At 46.8% G+C, this 13,080-nt stretch overlaps 1 protein-coding gene across 3 annotated transcripts in view; it reads right to left on the reverse strand.

The window, feature by feature from the left end:
* Nucleotides 1–5,400, reverse strand: part of CARD11 (caspase recruitment domain family member 11) — a 324,316-nt gene extending 318,916 nt beyond the window's left edge. For all 3 annotated transcript variants that reach the window (XR_014504901.1, XM_083413349.1, XM_083413345.1), the window contains exon 1: nucleotides 5,230–5,400. The gene's annotated coding sequence lies outside the window, so the exon portion shown is untranslated. The remainder of the gene's footprint in view (nucleotides 1–5,229) is intronic.
* Nucleotides 5,401–13,080: the final 7,680 nt, after the last annotated feature.

Below are 13,080 nucleotides of genomic sequence, written 5' to 3' on the forward strand. Positions count from 1 at the left end.
AGGTCCAATCCCCACATGGGACAGCTTTATATATTCCTGTATTTCTGGGGGTTGGGCTAGATGATCCTCAAGGTCCCTTCCAACTCTACACTTCTATAATTCTATGATCTGTGATCCTACTTGCAGGATGCTGGAAGGCAGAGTCAGCCAGAAGGTAGATCTACAATAGTACAGTGGTACCTCGGGTTACAGACGCTTCAGATTACATATGCTTCAGGTTACATACGCTTCAGGTAACAGACTCCGCTAACCCAGAAATATTACCTCGGGTTAAGAACTTTGTTTCAGGATGAGAACAGAAATCATGCTCCGGCAGCGTGGCGGCAGCAGGAGGCCCCATTAGCTAAGGTGGTGCTTCAGGTTATGAACAGTTTCAGGTTAAGAACGGACCTCTGGAATGAATTAAGTTCTTAACCTGAGGCACCACTGTATATGACTCACAAGTGTTTGCCAATGGCAACAGTGGCAACAAAACTCTTTCCTCCCCAAGTCCCAAATAAGGCTCCTGAAACGAAGGGTTTTCCCAGACTGATGTTGCTTTCGGGGTGGGAGTCCTACACACACAGACAAAGTCAGGTTGCACAATTATAATTGATTGGGAGGTCTTGCAAAACAAACCTGCTTCCCTAAAAGATCAGACTTTTTTTGCAGTAAGGAAATTGACAGGAAGATGCACTGGTAAGTGCGAGATAACTGTGCTCATTAAATAGCAGGAGCTGCCTACTCTTTCTGAAGACAGAATAGTATATATACAGGCCATGTGGAAGTGCCCCAAGAATGCTGGGGGGGGGGGAGAGTGGATCTCAGTTCTGTAATCTTAGTCCTGATTCTGAAATCGGTGCCAGGAACTCAGATAAGGATATGTTGGGAATTCCCTCCTTCACTTGAGCTGCTGTATCTGCCATCACCAGCTGCCCTGCACCCACCCAGCCCTCGTAATGGTTGATGGACTTTAGGATTCTAGCAAAATATAGATCCCGCAAGCCTGAAGTCTGTGCACCCCATTCTGACCACAACCATTTAGGCCCGGTCTGCATGCACAGGTGCGAAAGCAGAGACGGTGAAATGAATTGCATCGCTGCAGACTGTGGGTGGGGAATGTCATTTCTGAATGCTACATAAAACAAAAACAAAAAACTGACTGTAGAGAGAAAACATCAGCTTCTACTTCTGCCTTTTCCTGCTGCTAATTTTCTACTTGCAGGCTACCTGATGTTTTGCAAATAATTTTCAACAGCCTGAATTCCCATTTGCAATCTGAGGTGGTACAGTCCATGCTGCCACCTCCATTAATTGTAACCTTGGGCTCTCTGTTGCCCATGTAGACCAGACCCAAGGTGCTGCATGCCAATGGTTTTCAAAGAACAGTCTTTACCAAAGGTGTCATGGGCTTTGAAGACACTCAAACTCAGGATGCAAGGGAGAAAAGTGCTAAGAGGAAGGCACTCTTGGCAAATCCACACCGTGATCAACTCCCACCCAGAAACTAGTGTCCCCACTATGGAAGGACGTGTGGATCCAGCATTGGCCTCCACATTCACTTGCGGACTCACTGTTAAGACCTTGTTTATGGAAGACAATCTTACTCGGCTACTAGGGATCGCCAAAGAAAGGTTTTCAAAGAGTGTACCAGGGAACAGGATCAGTGAGAAACTCAAGAATGGTGGCAGAGCTTCCCTGAAAGGCAACTTGCCCACCACTCCTGATTTTCTCTGTGCAGCATGAAGCAATGGGAAGTGTGCTGCTTTTGCGGTGGGGATGGTGAGGACCAAGAGGCACCCTGCAGCTGTGGTGGACAGACCTCAAGCTTGTGGTGGGGTCGTCTTCCTTCCTTTTTACTAGAACTCTCATGGTCTACCAGAACAAGAGTCAGATACAAAATGCTGGCTCAGTGTCAGGTACCAGAATGAGCCACACAATGGGCTGCTCTCAGAGCCGGATTTAGCTACTGAAGGTAATGGGGCCCTTTATATGTCCAGCTGCCCTTTGTCAACAACAAATTGTCGCTTTTTTGTGTTGAATATATGCTATATGGTATTTTATGGACCTAATAGGTATCCAAAGCTATTTGCACATAACAAAATACGTATTTTATCTTATATTTTGGAACTGTACATCCAGTTGTTTTTTCCCTTTAAATCTTGTGGGGCCCTAAGCTATAGCTTGTTTAACTTATATGTAAATCCAGCACTGGCTGGTCTGCATCTACAAGAACAGATCAACATCTGAATTCTTAAATTATCAGGGTTGCTAAGCTCAAAGCAGCCAGTAGAGTTGAACAAAGATCTTGCCAAGGACAACCAGGTAATGCTCCTATTTTACATGGGGTTGAAAAACAGGCAATTATTTGTCTATGTCCAATATTATTCAATTTTGTTAACATGTTTAGAACCAGAAAGGCTTGCCGATCTACTGCAGATCGCCCAGTGATCTACCCGATAGACGCCAAATCTGCTTTCTGCCAGCTTCTGCCTTGGAACATGCTCAAGAGTGAACTGCAACATTCAGGAATCTCTTGAAAGAGAAAGGTATCTGGCCCAGAAAGCCTGAGAAGGACAGCCATATGATAGGAAGCAATTCAAACTCTCCAGGCTCGTATGCGTACAATCTACAAAAGCCACCTCTCTCCCACCTCCTTTTGCTCCTTCTCTTCCTCTTCCTTGCAGTTGCTGTTCCTTTGGAAGCGTCTGGAGTGGCAAGATAGCCTTGCTTGTTTTCCGCCAGGTTGCCAAAGTGCCAAAGGAAGAGGTCAATTTGTTGCACGGCTCAGGTCCCCCGTGCCTGTGCTCTGTGCCAACACTCAAGTCCAGAACGCACCAAGTGCCCCTGAGCAGACACAGAGGGAATTTCCCCTTGCAAAGGAACAAATGCAGAGTCATAGATTGTCAGAGTTGGAAGGGACCCTGGCAGCCCAGCCCTTTTGCTCAATGCAGGATCTTGCAGTAACAGCAGCCCTGGCAGATGACCCAGTCTAGCCTCTGCTGAAATGCCTCCAGCCAAGGAGAGCAGGATGCCTCTGGAGGCTGGCTGCTCCCACTGCCCAGGATCTCTTAGCAGCAGGAAGCCTCTCCTAACCTTTAGCCAAAATCTTCCATTTCCATTCTTTGGCCCTCTGAAGCAACAGATAACACGCTTGGCCTGTCTCCTTTGTGACAAGCCTATCACCCAGATATTTAAAGATCACTGTCGTGATAGACACACCACACATTTGAAGCACATGGCTTCCCACAAATAATCCTGAGAACGGCTCTTTGTGAGGGTGCTGTGAGTGGTAAACTACAGTTCCTGTGGTCTTTTGGGACGAAATCATGCCTCCCCTGATTCTTCTCTTCTCTGGGCTTGAACACAGTCAGCTCTTTCAACCGCTCCTTATAGGACTGGTGCACATCAAAAATTAGGGTTCCAAATGATGCTCTGGTATTTCCACACTAGCCCACTTAACAAATTAATTTTTAAGATTGTTAATATTTTTATTTGTGTTGCAATTTTAAATTGTTGTAAGCCACTCCATGTGGTGCAGGGCCACAAGAAGAGTGGAACAGAAATGTTATGTATAAATGAATGAATGAATGAATTTTAAAAAACCTCTTACAGATGAATTGAGTCATGCATGTTCAAGTCCCGCTGAGTCTGACTCATGAAGACTATTTCAGTTTAGGAGAGACTTGCTGTCGCACCGATGATGGTGATGGTAGACAGATGAATTGTCATCAATCTGCCTCTTTTATGAAGGATAACAGGGCAGATCCCTGCCCCAAAGACCTTACAATCAGGGGAGACAAGGGAGGAAAGGAAGGAAAATGGGAGGAGGATGTAAACCACTAAGTGATCATTTTGAAGAATAGATAAACAATAAGCTCTTGCGCCAGCTTTCATAATGGAGGGAACCCTACGTTCAGTTAGATATAGATATGCTTAGTTACATCAGAGAATCGGGACTTGCGGTGCAAGGCTAATCATGCCTATTCAGAAGTAAAAGGTAAAGGTACCCCTGCCCATACGGGCCAGTCTTGACAGACTCTAGGGTTGTGTGCCCATCTCACTCAAAGAGGCCGGGGGCCAGCGCTGTCCGAAGACACTTCTGGGTCACGTGGCCAGCGTGACCAGCGAGCCAGAGCTGCACACGGAAACGCCGTTTACCTTCCTGCTAGTAAGCGGTCCCTATTTATCTACTTGCACCCGAGAGTGCTTTCGAACTGCTAGGTTGGCAGGCGCTGGGACCGAACAGCGGGAGTGCACCCCGCCGCGGGGATTCGAACCGCCGACCTTGCGATCTGCAAGCCCTAGGCGCTGAGGCTTTAACCCACAGCGCCACCCGCGTCCCTCTATTCAGAAGTAAATCGTATTAAATCCAATGGGGCTTATTCCCAGGAAAATGGAGTTAGGATTCCTGCCTAAAGCCAGGGGAAATTCTGGGATACCACCACTTCCTTTTCTGTAGTAAGTGAGAAGATCTTTCCCACTATGCCCACTTGAAATGTGAAGGCCAAGTTCTCCAGCTGATGGAGGCAATTCCAGTGACTTCCAGGTGATTTCTGGGTTTGGGGAGGGGAAGAGGAAATCTGCTATTGGTTGCAGTCAAAGTTCAAATTGGGAGTAATAACTAGGACTGTGGGCGTTTCTCCACCGCTTTGATCTGCAGAACCGGCCCTCTTACTGGCGCCACCTAATATTCCTTCCACATTGGCAATAAATCAATCTTTAATGCAGCAACGGCCCCTTTGGGACTCCCTGCCTATTGACTGTATCATTTTTGGCACCTGCTAAAAGCACCTGCTTTTTGTTTAGACGAGCCTGTCCAGTCAGGTAACATACCGACATGTGCTTTTTATCACTGACTTAGAATTTTTAATAGTTGTTTTTAACTGCTTTTGCCCATAATTTTATTGCTTTCTTCTTTTTGTAAACCACTTTGTTTTTAAAAAATAATCAAGCGATGTATAAATTTTATGAGAGAAATGAAATAGACCAGTAACTCTCCGCCACTGCCTCCTCCCTGAACGGCGCTGCTGGGCTTACTCCGGAGTAGGCAAGCCACGGTGCCCAGGGCTGAGCAAGCGAGAGTGGCCAAAGATTATTTTGCCAATCTTTAAGCACGTGCGCCAGGAAGAGAGTCGATGATCGGTCCCATAAAGATCGCGTTGGAACCGAGCTTCACAGCCAGTTTTTACTTCGGTATGGAAAGAGAAACAAAACCTGAAGCAGAATCGGAAGCGAAGCGGATCTTACCGGCTCTAGTGTCTTTTGTCAATTTTCCTCGCGAGCCGGGCTGCCTGCCCAGAGGGCGATCCCGGAGCGCATCCTTGGCGCTTGTTGCTGCTCGGATCCGACGCGAGGCTGTTGCTGGAAGAGGAGCGGAGTCAGGCGCGCTGGGGACGCCCGGCGCAGGGGCGCGGATGAGGCATCGCGGAGAGAGGCTGGGAGGCGGGGGAAGAGGGAAGGAGGGTGGGGGGTGGGGGAGAGGCAGGAAGCCGAGTTGCAGAAAAACTTTAAAAGAGAAGTGCGCGCATAGGCGCGCGCAATCACCTTGACAAATTGAGAAGTGCGCTAGAATCCGCGACAGCACGCTTGGGAAGCGTGGCAACCAGGGCGCGCAACGCAGGAGCCAAAGCGCGTGGGGGGGGGGGTGTCGGGTTTTGCAAGGGGCCACCCTGGGATACCGTCCCCTCCCCACCAAAAATCTTTCTGGGCCTCCTCTATAGTTGACAGGGAGAGGCTGGCTGCTTCTGTGAACCTCATTTATTTTATAAAATTTATACACCGCTTGACTTCAAAAAAAGAGAAAACCTAAAAGCGGTTTACAAAAGATAAAACGGTGAAATCTTTTTTTAAAAAAATCAACTCTACTTTAAAACATACGGAAGTTAAAAATACTAAAACAGATTAAAATCACCTGGACTTTCTAAGCATCTTGTCTAAATAGGAATGTGTTTTGAAGGAGCTGAAAAGAGTACAGGGAAGAAGGTGCCTTCTTGATCTCAGTGGGCTCCGGGGGTCATTTTGCTGCCCTCTAGAACATTTGCTAACTCCAGTGCTTTTCGAGGAAAAACGGTGCTGGTACTCACCATGAAACGGTTTATAGTAAGTGCCATATTTTTAACCACTGCTTTTCTTCTAGAAAAAAGGGTGCAAGTTATGCGTACCTGTGAGTACCCCCAGAAAAAAAGCACCGGCTAACCTTCTTAGTTTTGTGGCATTCCTTCACTTACATTCCCAATGATCACATCTATGCTTGAATGGCAGTTCCAATCTAGTCTGTATTTGTCATGCTCACCTTTCCAGCTGCTGGAGGATAATTTTGCTGTCCTCTGAAACAGGCATCCCCAAACTCGGCCCCCCCAGATGTTTTGGGACTACAAGTCCCATCATCCCTGACCACTGATCCATTTCCATTTCAGCATAGCCCATTAATTTGGTTTGCCATTCTTCTATGGTTGGAGCTGTCTTGTCCTTCCATCTCTGGGCTAGTAACATCCTGGTGGCTGTTATAGCATACATAAACAATTTCCTCTGATCTTTTGGAATTTCGGTGCCTATAATTCCTCATAGAAAAGCTTCTGGTTTTTTAAAAATAAAGGTTATTTGAAAAAATTTTTTCTTCATTTCATTATATATCATTTCCCAGATTTTTTTTAGTTACATTACAGTTCCACCACATATGACAAAAGGTACCACTGCCCCCAACAGTTGAGGCAGAGTCAAGCCATTGGTACCCCTCTCCTCCATGAATTTGTCTCATCTTTGAAAGCCATTTAGGTGGGTTCTTGCCTCCTGTGGGAGCAAGTTGCATTGTTTAACTATGTGCTTCATGAAGAAGCCCTTTCTTTTATCTGCCGTGAACCTTCTACTCTCCCCATGCCGTGCACAATCTTATAAACCTCTAGCATGTCTCCTTTAACTCATCTTTCCTCTAAACCAAGAAGTCCCAAACGTGGCAACCTTTCCTCATAAGTGAGTCGCTCCTTTCCCTTGATCAGTTGGGTTGCCCTTGGCTGAACTCTTTCCAACTCCACAATATCCTTTTTCAAGTTTGCGCGGTGGAGAGGGGCCCTCAAGGCAGTCCAATAATCAGTCCAAAAGGGATTCCAACTGTACTGAAAAGACATTGTTGAATATTTATAGGATAGTAGGAAAAAGAAAGGAGACCATCAGGAAGAACTTTCTGACAGTTCAGCAGTGGTACAGTCTCCCATGAGAGGTGGTGGGTTCTCCTTCCTTGGAGGGTTTTAAGTAGAGCTTGGATGTCATGGACTTGAGATTCCTGTGTCGCAGGGGGTTGTTTGTTTTTATTACATGTATATACCACCTTTCTCTTCCAAGGATCTCAAGGTGGTGTCCATGGTTCGCCACATTTCATTCCATCCTCACGACGATGTCAGCATCGCCCTTGAGCCAGTGCCACTAACTGGACTCATCCACTTCAGCCCCAACTGGGCTAGGCGAGCTGGGTAGCACTTCCAGAGACCACCTTCTGCACAGGAACAGGTCAAAGTGCTGTGGACTCACAGCTTAGAGTTGTGAGCACCGGATTCACTTCCACAAGTAGACAGTCGTCGCACAGCAGAGTACAGCAGAGTATATAAACAACTCGGAGAGCAGCTCTGTAGAATGTCTTTATTCTATCTACAACTATTATACAACTATATGCAGAGCTAAATGAGCCTAAGCATAAATGAATGCTAAACCGCACTGAGTGTCTGCAGCTGCTCTTAGCAGCAACCTTATCTAAACACACAATCTCTCTCTAACACTGACTGACTGACTGACCGACTCACTCACTGACCGACTCACTGACCGACTCTTTGATGTGGTGCTGGAGCAGAATTAGTAGAGAGCAGAACACGCCTCCTCCTCTCTGCAGAATCAGCAGACTCCTCAGGAGATTCTTGGATTTGGGAGGGGTGAAATCTCCTCATCCAACCCTGTGAAGTAGGTTAGGCTAAGAGATTATGACTGGCCCAAGGTCACCCAGTGAACTTCATGGCTGAGTGGAGATTCAGGCCCTGCTCTCCCAGGTCCCACTCTGACCACTATGCAACACTGGCTATGGGCCCGAGATACCTTGCTTCGAATCTCCTGGCTGCAAAGCCCATGGGCAAGTCACAATCTCTCAGCCTATCCTACTTTCGAAGCAGGCCGAGGCACCAGCTATTGAAATAGACTTAGTCATGGTTGAGAAGATGTCCCCATAGATGTGTTCTTGAGCCATAAGAAAGCTTTGCAACAGCCATTTCAAAAAGCTAGAACTGTATAATACAATGTGAACCAGCCATCAAACACAGGAGCTTAAAAGAGCCTTGATGTTAGCACTCACTCGGGTCTGGTGACTTCTGTTTCAGTGTATCTGAAGAAGTGTGCATGCACATGAAAGCTCATACCAATAACAAACTTAGTTGGTCTCTAAGGTGCTACTGGAAGGAATTTTTTTATTTTGTTTGAAGCCCTCAGGTTACCTTCCGACTCTGCAGTTCTATGATTGCATGATTCACTCTGAACCTCAACCTTCTCTCCCTCTCGACCAGCAGGAGTGGTTTCCTGCTGACAGACATTACCTTAATTTAAATAAGAAATGCAATATATCCCATCCTAGTGGGAAAGACAGTGACCAGGTGAGCTGCGTGTTTGCTCAATCTTTGTGACTGTTGACAGCAACTTCAAGAACCCTGCAGGTTTCCCTCCTCCTCCTCCTCCTCCTCCTCCTCCTCCTCCATCTTTAAACTGGACTGAGGCCAGCCAACATTTCAAAGAGAGGCTCACCCTCTGTAAAAGCAGGACACCCAGGGCTCCTCCATAAGGCAGTTTATCTTGTACTCCATGCTGCTCATCAAAACAGTGTCTGATATTCCCATTTAACCCAGATTTATTTTTTCCCTGGAAAATTTGATCGGTAACAAAATCCCTGCAGAAATGGTAAGATATAGGAGATACAGGATGGTGTTTTGATGAGGATGGCACTGTGTGGATAGATGTTGCACAAAACTCATATGTATGGGACAGTCCGCCCCGAATCGTACATATGAGTCTCACTTCATCACACAAAGGTCTAATCACCAGCTTAATGACTGCAGGTAAAGGGACCCCTGACCATTAGGTCAGAGGAGCCAGTGTGGTGTAGTGGTTAAGAGTGATAGACTCATAATCTGGGGAACCGGGTTCGCTTCCCCGCTCCTCCACATGCAGCTGCTGGGTGACCTTGGGCCAGTCACACTTCTTTGAAGTCTCTCAGCCCCACTCACCTCACAGAGTGTTTGTTGTGGGGGAGGAAGGAAAAGGAGAATGTTAGTCGCTTTGAGACTCCTTCGGGTAGTGATAAAGCGGGATATCAAATCCAAACTCTTCTCTTCTAGGTCCAGTCTTGGACGACTCTGGGGTTGCAGCACTCATCTCGCTTTATTGGCTGAGGGAGCCAGCGTACAGCTTCTGGGTCATGTGGCCAGCATGACTAAGCCGCTTCTGGCGAACCAGAGCAGAGCACAGAAATGCCATTTACCTTCCCGCCTGAGTGGTACCTATTTATCTACTTGCACTTCATGCTTTCGAACTGCTGGGTTGGCAGGAGCAGGGACTTAGCAACGGGAGCTCACCCCGTTGCGGGGATTCGAACTGCCAACCTTCTGATCAGCAAGTCCTAGGCTCATGAAAAGCACAAAATATGTGGTAAAAATCAGAACAAAAACAAAACAATAATAACTGAGGCTCAGTGGTTTAACTCACAGTGCCACCCGCATCTAACCATTGCCCAAATATTGGGAAATGTTGAATGCAGAGATGTTTGGGAACTTTAATGTTGATGGATAAACTAACAACTCATGTTCATGAAAAATGGACAGACATTTTTTATTCAGATTGGTACAAATTTATTTCCTACGTGGCAACAAAGGAACATGCATATAGGCTACCAATATGGGGATTGATGGTATGACACTTGGGTTTGACAAAGTGATTTGATTTATTAACCCAATTACTTTAAGTTTTTCTATATGTGTATTTTGAGGTGGGGAGCAGATTTATTACTGTTCATAGAATTGTAGAGAGGGAAAGGACACCAGGTTCACCTAGTCCACCCGCTGCAAAACAGGAATCTCTGACAGATGACTCTCCAGTCTCTGTTTGGAAACCTCCAATGAAGGAAAGTCTGTCATCATCCAAGGAAGTCCATTCCTCTGTCAAACAGCTCTTACCACCAGAAAGTTCTTCCTGATGTTTAGTTGGAACCTCCTTTCTTGTCATTTGAATCCATTGGTTCAGGTCTTGTCCTCCAGAGCAGGAGAAAGCAAGCTTGCTCCATCTTCCATGTAGCAGCCCTTCAGATATTTGAAGATGGCTATTCTATAACAGCAGTCACGAAATTAAAAGATCCCTGCTTCTTGGGAGAAAAGTGATGACAAACCTAGACAGCATCTTAAAAAGCAGAGACATCACTTTGCTGACAAAGGTCCATATAGTTAAAGCTATGATTTTCCCAGTAGTGATGTATGGAAGTGAGAGCTGGACCATCAAGAAGGCTGATCGCCAAAGAACTGATGCTTTTGAATTATGGTGCTGGAGGAGACTCTTGAGAGTCCCATGGACTGCAAGAAGATCAAACCCATCCATTCTGAAGGAAATCAGCCCTGAGTGCTCACTGGAAGGACAGGTTCTGAAGCTGGAGGACTTTGGAAGAGAAGACTCCCTGGAAAGACCCTGATGTTGGGAAAGATTGAGGACACAAGGAGAAGGGGCGACAGAGGATGAGATGGCTGGACATTGTTCTTGAAGCTACCAACACAAGTTTGACCAAACTGTGGGAGGCAGTGGAAGACAGGAGTGCCTGGCATGCTCTGGTCCATGGGCACAAAGAGTCGGACACGACTAAACGACTAAACAACAACATTCTATCACCTCTCAGTCTTCTTTTCTCCAGGATAAACATACCCAGCTCCTTCAACTGTTCCTCATAAAGCTTGGTTTCCAGATGTGGTTTCTTGTTGTATTTCTTAATTCTCATCTTCCTTTGCTGTGCCAACACTGGAAAAGGGGGGGGGGGAACCCACCAAGCTGTGAGCAGCATAAGGTCTGCAGTGAACTGCCAGGGCTGCCCTAAATCAATGCGGAAGGAGGCTGGGTTGCAGCAGCCTCCCTCACAGTCATCCCATTTTGGAGAGTCTGATCGCTCTGGGAGGTGCATTCATTTCAGCTCCCAATCTGTTGACTTTTAGACTTCTCTCTCTCTCCTCCCTAGAGAGCAATTCCACAGCAACCCAAGCAAGGAGTGCCCCCCTCCCCTCAAAACTATGGCTGTTTATCAGCATAACAGCCCAGGAAGTCCCTCCAGAGGAGGAATGCATTTCGCAACCTATTGATCTGAGAATAGATCGCTTGCATCCCTCCTGAATGCTGCAGCGCTGAACTCTCCTCTGCGGGCCCCACATCTCCACTGCTCAGAGTGTTTTAGAGCTCAGGAACGCCATCCGTAAACGGTGTCCTCATGTTTTATATATGCAGTGACTCCTCAGAGATCATTAGCGTTAATTATGATAGTAGTCCACGCTCCATTATTTCTCCCCTCTGAGGACTGATTTCCCTATCCAGGGCTGTTATTCTGTTCAGCTGCCCACCTGTGGATTTGTGGCTTCCAGAACAGCTGTCATCCCCAGGCTCTCTCATCAGAGAAGTCCCTCTTCTGTCAAACAGGGAGACACAAGTGGGGGGGGGGGGTTCGTGAGAGAGATCCAAGCAGCATTTCCAGGAGCCCAAAGCACAGTGCATTTCAGAGACCTTTGCACAGATTTCTATACCGGGAAGGCTGTCAGCACGAAATCTTCTTTTCCGTCTCTTGTGACATCATTCTGCCTGAGTCACTGGAACCCAAGTGCAAAATAAGCCAGACCATTAGGCACTCAATGGGCCGGTTGTAATATTTGATCCATCCTCTGCAACGAACTAGGTTTAAACACCTCTTTGACAGCTCCTTCAAAACATTAATGCTTTTTTTTTTTGTTTAGTTGTGCAGAGATTTTTGGATGAAACTAATTATCTACATCTAGGGTGCTCAATGTGGCACCCTCAAGATACACCCTCCCCCTTGGCACCTACCTAGAGCTCTGCTCCTCCCAATGCATATTTCTTAATTGAGGTGGTTTTTTTTGTTTGGTTGCTGGAGTGTTACCTGTTTTGGGTGGATGTTCCCTGCTCTTTTCTTTAATGTGTTTTATTTAATAATGATAATGATACAGTCTTGAACTCCTTGGCTCCTGAACAAATTGGCTCCCAAACAATTGAAACCCAGAAGTGAGTGTTTTGGTTTTCGAATGACTTTCGGAAGCCGAATGTCCGATGGGGCTTCTGTGGCTTCCGATTGGCTGCAGGAGTTTCCTGCAGCCAATAAGAAGACGCACTTTGGTTTTCAAACGTTTTGGAAGTTGAACAGACTTCCGGAACGGATTCCGTTCGACTTCCAGGGTACAACTGTAACACCCTACCTATCTGACTGGGTTGCCACAAGCACTCTAGGTGGCTTCTGACCAATAGTGGGTCTAATTGTCGAGAAGGCAGTTTCTGCACTTGGTGAAGAGGGAAGTGAGGGGCAGAGGGGGCTAGTCCACCTGGGAAGGGAGCCCATCCAGGAGAAGGACTATTCTGATCCTAAACTTCCACTTCCTTGCAGGACAAATTTGGGAGAAGAAAAGACTCAGGAGTAAACCCTACCCAAATCTGGAGTGGATTCCCTAAGGCGGTTGGATGTCGCCTTGTACGCCTCCTTCTGGCAACTCCTGCAGCCCAGCTCTACCTTCCTTTGGACCCCATCAGGGGCTTTGTATGTCTGGGCAGCCCAGGACCTCCAGACACACTACCCAGGCTTGCACCCTGGGGTAGTCACTTTGGTGCTGCTAATGCAGCGGTTTGACTTCACCCCAGGGGCACAAGACAGATGGATGCCCACAGCCTCATATTGCCCCTCAGCCCAGGCAGCTTATCAGGAGTGGTTGCAGTTATGTGTGAAGCTCACCCCTGTAGTGAACCAAATATTAAGTTGGCAGCTAAATTTTTGGCCTAACATCATCCACCCAAACTGACTATTGGACCCTCCTGGACAAGAAG

The sequence above is a fragment of the Podarcis tiliguerta genome (genome assembly GCF_965153285.1).
Source record: "Podarcis tiliguerta genome assembly, chromosome: 14".
NCBI classification, from domain to species: domain Eukaryota; kingdom Metazoa; phylum Chordata; class Lepidosauria; order Squamata; family Lacertidae; genus Podarcis; species Podarcis tiliguerta.